The sequence below is a fragment of the Salmo salar genome, chromosome 13 (genome assembly GCF_965601325.2).
Source record: "Salmo salar chromosome 13, fSalSal1, whole genome shotgun sequence".
In the NCBI taxonomy this organism is placed as follows: Eukaryota; Metazoa; Chordata; class Actinopteri; order Salmoniformes; family Salmonidae; genus Salmo; species Salmo salar.
In genome coordinates this window covers 23,316,948-23,327,045 of record NC_138303.1, presented here as the reverse complement: position 1 = coordinate 23,327,045, position 10,098 = coordinate 23,316,948, and positions in this window count along the sequence as shown.

Here is a 10,098-nt window from a genome sequence, read left to right as displayed (position 1 = left end):
TGTAAAAACAATTGTCTGTAAACAATTGTTGGAAAAATAGTCTGTAAACAATTGTTGGAAAAATGACTTGTGTCATGCACAAAGTAGATGCCAAAACTATAGATTGTTAACAAGAAATGTGTGGAGTGGTTGAAAAATGAGTTTTAATGACTCCAACCTAAGTGTATGAAACTTCCGACTTCAACTGTAGCTTCAGACTAACCTTTACTCACTCAGTTCCAGGTTGGATGGTGTTTTCAGGTTCTGTTGTTTTCCAGAGCATTTGCTGTATAGTTTTGGAATAATAATCTTTGGTAGTTGTAAGCCTTCCAGGTGATTTCGTAATTCCATCCAAAATCACGTTGAAGGTTTTGAGTTTTGATTTGGAGTGAAGGATATGTTGTAAAGGGTAGCATCCTGTATATGTCCCTGACAAAAAATCCATGTTCGTCTAACTCTAAATCTATCTTTATTTAAGAACATGTTTAAAAATGCAGGAGCTCATCTGCTCATGACCCCTCTCTCTCTCTCTCTCTCTCTCTCTCTCTCTCTTCTTTCTCTCTCTCTTTCTCTCTCTCTCTCTCTCTCTCTCTCTCTCTCTCTCTCTCTCTCTCTCTCTCTCTCACTGAGTCTCTCTACAAATATGAAACTCTTTAACAGAGATATGTTTCTCTTCTCATCCTTGTCACGTCGTCTGGCTGCTTGGTGCGCTCTTTGAAGCTCTCCAATGTCTCTGTGTTCAGCTTCAGCTGAACATGGGAGAGAGGCGACAGCTGTCTAACTCAATGTGTCGTTTGGCTGGAGTGCTTCTGTCTTCATTAGTGTAGGTCAGTACCAGTGCTCCACACACAGGGGGCGACAATGACACACTCTCCTTATACAGTACATCTCATACCTGTTAGGTCATTTCAAATAGGCCCAACCGGTTCATGGTCAGTTTTACTTTTTGTTTTAATCTAGTGTTAATTGTATGCAAGTATGAAACGGGGATCACATATAGGCCTACTACAACAAAAATGTATATCAATAGTAACATTATCCTATTCATTACATTTGTGTAAGTGACCATTAAACACATTTTATTACAACTGCATGAAACACATATAATACCAATTATTATAAACAAAGCACCAGGCTTTAGCTGCTGGATCATTATGTGGAGCCATGGAATGCATTCAGAGAAATGCTGGCAGCCTAACTGGCCCTGTTTTAATATTAGCAGGGCTTTGAAGTACAGAACAGTTGGCTTCTCTGAGCATAATACCAGAGCTTTGTTCACTCGTTTATTTAATCATTGGTTCCAAATTCACTGCTGTGAGTCTTTTCATATTACCAGATCAGACCACACATTACCTGTGTGTGATGATTATTTGATGTTGTGCACAGACCCATACAGGGCCAGACATGCAAGCACACATACACACACATCATTTTATTTTTTTCATTTCACCTTTATTTAGCCAGGTAGGCCATTTGAGAACAAGTTCTCATTTACAACTGCGACCTGGCCAAGATAAAGCAAAGCAGTGCGACAAAAACAATAACATAGAGTTACACATGGGATAAACAAACGAACAGTCAATTAACAAAATAGAAAAAAAATCTATATACAGTTTGTGCAAGTGAGGTAGGATAAGGGAGGTAAGGCAATAAACAGGCCGTAGTGGCGAAGTAATTACCATTTAGCAATTTAACACTGGAGTGATAGATGTGCAGAAGATGAATGTGAAGGTACAGATACTGGGGTGCAAAGGAGAAAAAAAAAAAAACAATATGAGGATGAGGTAGTTGGATGGGCTATTTACAGATGGGCTATGTACAGGTGCAATCATCTGTGAGCTGCTCTGACAGCTGATGCTTAAAGTTAGCGAGGGAGATATAAGTCTCCAGCTTCAGTGATTTTTGCAATTCGTTCCAGTCATTGGCAGCAGAGAACTGGAAGGAAAGGCGGCCAAAGGAAGAATAGGCTTTGGGGGTGACCAGTGAAATATACCTGCTGGAGCACGTGCTTCGGGTGGGTTCTGCTATGGTGATCAGTGAGCTGAGATGAGGTGGGGCTTTACCTAGCAAAGGCTTATAGATGACCTGGAGCCAGTGGGTTTGGCGACGAATATGAAGCGAGGGCAAGCCAACGAGAGCATACAGGTCGCAGTGGTGGATAGTATATGGGGCTTTGGTGACAAAACGGATGGCACTAAATAAATATACATAAATATATAAATACATAAATATACACAATTCTCACAACCATCATATATGTCATGAACAAATGCATAATGTACCCTGATCAACTCTATCACACATTAACATTCACTGGCCCATATAGGCAGTCCTTCCTTTGTTTATTCCACATTATCACCCCCAACAGGCCACTCTCACAGAGGAATGACAACAAGTACTCAGTGTAGCTATAGATGTATGCACGCTACCCATGGACTGTATAAATGAATGGGAAATGAAGTGGCTTGTCAACAAGATGTATGAAACCAAGGAATAACCATCAGCTCTTCCTATAATCATAGGGGCCTAGCCACACATTTAACTAGGCCTTGGACACAACAGTACACTTACAGTACAGCAACAGCAGGAGCAGCAGCGATGTGATGAAATATTAATGGGCTGTATAGAGGTGGATGGACCTGGAGACTTTGTCGTGTCGCTTACATGGTGGAAAACAAGATTTGTTACCATGGCTTCTTGTCTTGTTTACTACATGGTGTTTTTTATGGAACACCTGTTCTCTGTCTCTAAGGGCTCGTTGCTAGGTAGTAGCACCACTCCTGCAACAGAGGCAAAACAACCATTCAATCCTCTCTTCTGATTGTGTGTGGTCCTTTTACTCATTCAGCCATTTACATTTCATGTAACCTGTAAGATTCCTATTGTATTGGCAACAATGCACCTACAATGTTGTGGGTTATGAATGAGGATGTAAAGGATGCATAAATCCTTTGTAAATTCATGAAAATAAGGCTTTGACTCTAGTCTAAAAAATCATCCCACTGTATGTCTACTGCTTAAGTATCTTACTGTATATTTTTTTCTGGTCAATGCAGTGACTTGCTGTCTAAACCAATAATCATCAAATATCCTTTCCTTGAAGGTAATACATGACCATCCAGTGATACAGTACACATCTCACACACCTGGCACCGCCAAGGCCTTTGGTGTCCATGTCACTGTAAATGGATTAAAGGTCTATCAGTCCATGTCCAGCTGGGTGATATGCTGCCTTTGCTCTGGCTGAGTTGTGGGAGAAAGAGAGTGAGAGCGAGAGCGAGAGCGAGAGAGAGAGAGAGAGAACGAGAGAGAGCGAGAATGAGAGAGAGAGAGAGAGAGGAGAGAGAGAGAGAGAGAGAGAGAGAGAGAATGAGAGGATAACTTTAATAAGGCTTAAAGAAAGGTTAGAGATATTTCGACAGGTTCACACACACACACAACACACACTGCATCACATTGCATCACACTGCATGGCATCCCTTGTAGTTTGCTTGGTGTCATCACAGTCTGGCTCCCTCAGGTGAGCTCTACAGTGTGTGCACAGGGAAAGCTTTAACAACAGGCATAACTGATACCTGGAGGAGCAATGCTTCACCCTGCTGGTGAAGAAAGATATTGCACACATCTTGGCACACTGTACCGTAGCAGTTTGTATTGGGGCTCTTATTAAAACAATGAATATAGACGTCAGTCTCATTGTCAGACATGTACTATTCGTTGCAATATCTTGTACCCTTGTGGCCAGGTGACAGTGATCCACAGAGCACAGCTTTGCTCATACAGATTAATTAGACTGAGACACAGTGGCACCAACGCCATGGGAGAACAGGATGGCACAGAGATACAGCTTGATGAATCACAGACCTCTTAGAGGTTGTTTACTGTTGCATTGTCACCATGAGCCTCCGCAGACAGATAACCTTGCCACTGCGGACTGATTGGCACTCTACTCACATGTCGGACTATAACAAAGTCTCAAATTATTTATCCCTCTCGCTCTGCGTTATTATTTCTTTCTTTTTTCACACACACACACACACACACACACACACACACACACACACACACACACACACACACACACACACACACACACACACACACACACACACACACACACACCCCCCCCCCGGAGGCTGCTGCGGGGAGGACGGCTCATAATAATGGCTGGAATGGAGTGAATGGAATGGCATCAAACATGGAAACCATAGGTGTAATACCATTCCATCAATTGCGTTCCAGCCATTACTATGAGCCCGTCTTCCCCAATTATGGTGCTACCAGCTGCCTGTGACCCACACACACGCACACACGCACACACACACACACACACGCACGCACGCACGCACACACGCACACACACACACAAACACACACACACAAACACACACACACACCTACAAACACACACAAACACACACACACAAACACACACACACACACACACACACACACACACACACACACACACACACCGTCTTGCACAGCTAACCTTGTGGGGGCACAGATTCTTTCCAATAAATTCCCAGGAAATACTTGGAGCTAAATGGATGAAAAGGATAAATGCACAGCTGAATGAAGAATGACACTTAGTAAACTCTGAATCCTGATAGATTAGAGATGGTTCAGTTGGTGAGTAAAGGAAAGGTAAAAGCAGGTTGCTTATGTAGTGATTAACCCAATCAAACCCTCATCTCCTCCCAACAACCTTCACTCTGCCTCATATCTCCCCTATCTTGATGGATCAGTCGGTTTGATGTAAAATGGCCTGGTCTGGATTCAATCTCTGAACTGTGCATAGCAGCAGTTTTAGCACAAACCCTTGTCCTATTGTCTCAACTTGTGTGTTTCTGCAATGTCTGCTATCCTGATAACCTTGTTTAATACCTTTGTTTTGTGGGGATTGAAGACTCAGCTATGGTTCTGTATGAAATAATCTAAAATGACAACATAGTAGTAAACCATACATACACTTGGAGTAAACTGATTAGAAATACTCACTGATTGAAATACTCACTTCCTCTTATACACTGCTCAAAAAAATAAAGGGAATACTTAAACAACACAATGTAACTGCAAGTCAATCACACTTCTGTGAAATCAAACTGTCCACTTAGGAAGCAACACTGATTGACAATAAATTTCACATGCTGTTGTGCAAATGGAATAGACAACAGGTGGAAATTATAGGCAATTAGCAAGACACCCCCAATAAAGGAGTGGTTCGGCAGGTAGTGACCACAGACCACTTCTCAGTTCTTATGCTTCCTGGCTGATGTTTTGGTCACTTTTGAATGCTGGCGGTGCTTTCACTCTAGTGGTAGCATGAGACGGAGTCTACAACCCACACAAGTGGCTCAGGTAGTGCAGCTCATCCAGGATGGCACATCAATGCGAGCTGTGGCAAGAAGGTTTGCTGTGTCTGTCAGCGTAGTGTCCAGAGCATGGAGGCGGTACCAGGAGACAGGCCAGTACATCAGGAGACATGGAGGAGGCCGTAGGAGGGCAACAACCCAGCAGCAGGACCGCTACCTCCGCCTTTGTGCAAGGAGGAGCAGGAGGAGCACTGCCAGAGCCCTGCAAAATGACCTCCAGCAGGCCACAAATGTGCATGTGTCTGCTCAAACGGTCAGAAACAGACTCCATGAGGGTGGTATGAGGGCCCGACGTCCACAGGTGGGGGTTGTGCTTACAGCCCAACACCCTGCAGGACGTTTGGCATTTGCCAGAGAACACCAAGATTGGCAAATTCGCCACTGGCGCCCTTCACAGATGAAGCAGGTTCACACTGAGCACATGTGACAGACGTGACAGAGTCTGGAGACGCCGTGGAGAACGTTCTGCTGCCTGCAACATCCTCCAGCATGACCGGTTTGGCAGTGGGTCAGTCATGGTGTGGGTTGGCATTTCTTTGTGGGGCCACACAGCCCTCCATGTGCTCGCCAGAGGTAGCCTGACTGCCATTAGGTACCGAGATGAGATCCTCAGACCCCTTGTGAGACCATATGCTGGTGCGGTTGGCCCTGGGTTCCTCCTAATGCAAACAATGTTATGACCTCTTGTGGCTGGAGTGTGTCAGCAGTTCCTGCAATAGGAAGGCATTGATGCTATGGACTGGCCCGCCCATTCCCCAGACCTGAATCCAATTTAGCACATCTGGGACATCATGTCTCACTCCATCCACCAATGCCACCTTGCACCACAGACTGTCCAGGAGTTGGCGGATGCTTTAGTCCAGGTCTGGGAGGAGATCCCTCAGGAGACCATCCACCACCTCATCAGGAGCATGCCCAGGCATTGTAGGGAGGTCATACAGGCACGTGGAGGCCACACACACTACTGAGCCTCATTTTGACTTGTTTTAAGGACATTACATCAAAGTTGGATCAGCCTGAGTGTGGTTTTCCACTTTAATTTTGAGTGTGACTCCAAATCCAGACCAAATCCAGGGTTGATAAATTGGATTTCCATTTATTATTTTTGTCTGATTTTGTTGTCAGCACATTAAACTATGTAAAGAAAAAAGTATTTAATAAGATTATTTCATTCATTCAGATCTAGGATGTGTTATTTTTTTGAGCAGTATGTTTATGTCCATGCAATTATGAGTTTATGACTCCCAAATATGTTAAAGTATTGGTCACTAGGTTTCCCATGCCCACCCGTGGAGGCCATGTTCGGAGGAGGGGGTTGGAGGCCAAGCAGGAGTGACGCATGGGTTTCCCTGGGCAGTGTGGGAAACAGACTGATGGGCATCCATTTTTCCCTGGGGGTCAAAGGTCAGATGTTGCTGAGAGTGCCCCAGAGCTGCCTGCCAAAATGTGTCACCAAGACTAATTGGGAGAACTCAATGTAGCCCTCTACAGTGCTGTCCTGAAGTAGAGTAACAGGTTCAGAAGAGAATGAGAGGACTTTGAAGGAAAAACAGTGATTCTTCGTATAGAATACTAAAAGCCAAGCGACAATTCCACGCTAGCAGAATTACGATTTGACTCAGATTTGTCAACTTTTAAATGTATGCCACACAAAAAACATTGATTTCAAAGTTTTACAACTCAATGCACAAGGACTACTTTGAATAATTACACATATACAAAGTTTGGTAACAGAATTACGATAAAATCTCCCTCAGTTATTTATGCGACAATGTTTTCCAAAAACATAACTAAATAATGTATATCACGCCTACTCCTGCTCCCTCCTTCAGGGGCTCGACATCCCTGGGCTTCTAGCCACTGGCAACCCACATTGTGCACACCTGGCAACCATCATTGCGCACACCTGCTCCCCATTATTAAGAACACATGGACGTCATCACCACCCTGATTACTCTTCCTTCATATAGCCCTCAGCAAACTCACCTTCTGCACCATCTTTCTGAGTCCCTGCGCATACATTACAGAGTACTGTCTCAGAAAATATTGAAGCAACAAAAGATTCCACCATCTTCCAGACGGTCGAGGAACAGGGTCATTTACTCCACCAACACCATGACCAGCTGGCTCTACTGGGTACGACCACGAAGGAGGTCCTCCGCATTCTCCACCGCCTCGACACCACCAGCGAGGTTCTCCATACCTCTGACGGTGGACCTCCTACCATAGTGAGTCAGTCCCCCAGCCATCCGCCCAGGTCAGTGATGCCCGACTGTCTCTTCCGGAGAAGTATGACAGCACTCCATCGAAATGCGTTGCTTCCTACTCCAGAGCTCCCTCTATTTCGCCTATCAGGTGTTGGATTGGCATATGGCCGTCTGGGAGAGAAGAGAGTAGCTGGGTTCATATGAGAGGTTCATGGCTCTGTTCAGGGCAGTCTTCGATCATCCACCAGAGGGCAGAGAGGGAGGTGAGCAACTTTCCAACTCCAGCAGAGTGCCGAGACCGCTGCGGAGTATGCCCTCAGCTTTCGGACTGTGGCAGCCTCCAGCAGAGCTGGCGCTCCTCACTCTTTTCCATAGTGGACTGCGCAAAGAGGTCCAGACGGAGTTGGCATGTCGGGATGACAACATATCCTTGGACGCTCTCATCGCGATGGCGATCCGTCTGGATAACCTTCTTCAGGAGTGCCGGTGTCCACCTCTCCACTCTCCTCCCTCCTTTGGCTGTCCTGAGGCAGAGCCTGAACCCATGGAGATTGGGGCCACACACCTCTACACGGCAGAGCGGCATCGCCGGAGACAGCTGGGGCTCTGTCCCTATTGCGGCCAGGAGGGCACCTGCTTCAATGGTGTCCAGTGCGTCCCAACCCAGGGTCCACTAGAGAGCAGAGGGGCGGCCCCGTGACTTTCCGTTTCCCAGGGTAGGCGTGAGTATACCATTATCATAATTTTCCGCCAAACCCTTTCTGGTTCCAATTTCACTGGCTGGCTGACCCTCAAGTGTTGTCTCTACAGCTCTAGTGGACACCGGTTTCGTGGAGAACTTTATCGACTAGGCCCTCGCCTCGTCCCTGAATTTAACTTCATACCAGCTCTCCTCTCTTTTTATAGTGTACGGCCCAATACATCACTGGGGCCGAGCCTCATGCCATCCAGGACTTATATACATAGACTGTTCTCTCTGCTACCGCGTGGTACCGGAGCGCCAAGTCTAGGTCCAAAAGGCTCCTTAACAGTGTCTACCCCCCCAAGTTATAAGAACAATTAATCAAATGGCCCCCTGAACTATTTACATTCACTATTTACACCCCCCCCCCCCCCCCCCCTTTGTTTTTACACTGCTGCTACTCGCTGTTTATTATCTAAACTTTACCCCAACTTACATGCACAAACTACCTGGACTAAGTTGTACCCCCGTACAACTAAGTCCAGGTAGTTACCGGTACCACCTGTATATAGCCTCGTTATTGTTATGTAATTTTATTGTTACTTTTTATTTTTTACTTCAGTTTATTTAGTAAATATTTTCTCAACTCTATTTCTTGAACTGCATTGTTGGTTAATTAAGGGCAAATACAAAATTGATTTGATGTTAGCACACATCATTGCTTTTCCTCATGACATCACACTCCAAGAGAACACATGATTTCCAAAACTTCCCTGTCCATGAAACCAGAGCACCCCCTTGGCTGAGATGCTAGAAGTCGTCAGTACTCCTGTATGCTGTGTGTGGTTGACCACGCAATCAGGTTCCTGGCAGTTCTACCCACAGGGAATAGCTGAAGGGCTGACCCCTGACATCCACTAAGGCTGTCCAAGTCTCTGCTTGACGTGGATGCTCATATCTCCTGCTAGGCTGGGTGGTCACTACAGTACACATATGACCCCAGCCCCACAGAGCAGATACTGTGGGAACCCAATCTGGCTGATACAGCTAACAGGGAGAGATTGAGCGAGAGAAACCTCAGCTAGCCATAGACCTTGATTAGCCCCTGACCCATAGCCTACAGTATGTAGGCCTATACATTTACAGACCTTTAATAGCCTACAGACAGACATTAGCTAGCCTAATTAAGTATCTAGCCTGAAGTCCACAGCACAACCCCCACAAACAAAATGTAGGATTAACTCCATTCCCTACTGACTATTCCTATTGCAGACAAGATAAAGTGAAACTGTTGCAGCATACACTGCAAAGTTGGAGCAGATACAGTATACTTCAGCTGAAAGGAAAGAGATGGCACTATACATGAACATCTGGCCTGTTTAGCATGTAATGTTTTACAGTCCATTTCAATAGGTTTTGATGGATTAATTCATCATCTGGCAAGACTGGGTAATCCCTGTCAGCATCCTTCTCCTATTTCCCTGTCCCCTTTAAAGCTTCTCCCTTCTCTGCATTGTCTACATATTACATATGAGTATCATCTGGCAATCATTGGTTTCAGATGTTATAGCCACAGGCCACATATAGATTAAATGCCTTTGTCACACCATTCAATTCGCCACACCATTCAAGTATAAATTGACTCCTTTACAGGTTTCACAGGGCTCATTTCTGTGTCCTACGCCTGGGTAATCCAAATCAGCACCCTTTCCTACTCCTCTATCCCCCCTAAAGCTTCTCCCTTCTCCATCCCCTCCCTCCCCCACCCCAAGGCTCCCACTCCTCTTCTCACAGGCCTTAATCCATGTTCACCCTGCAGCCGTGATGTAAACCCAGCGTGGTCAGAGAGCTCTCT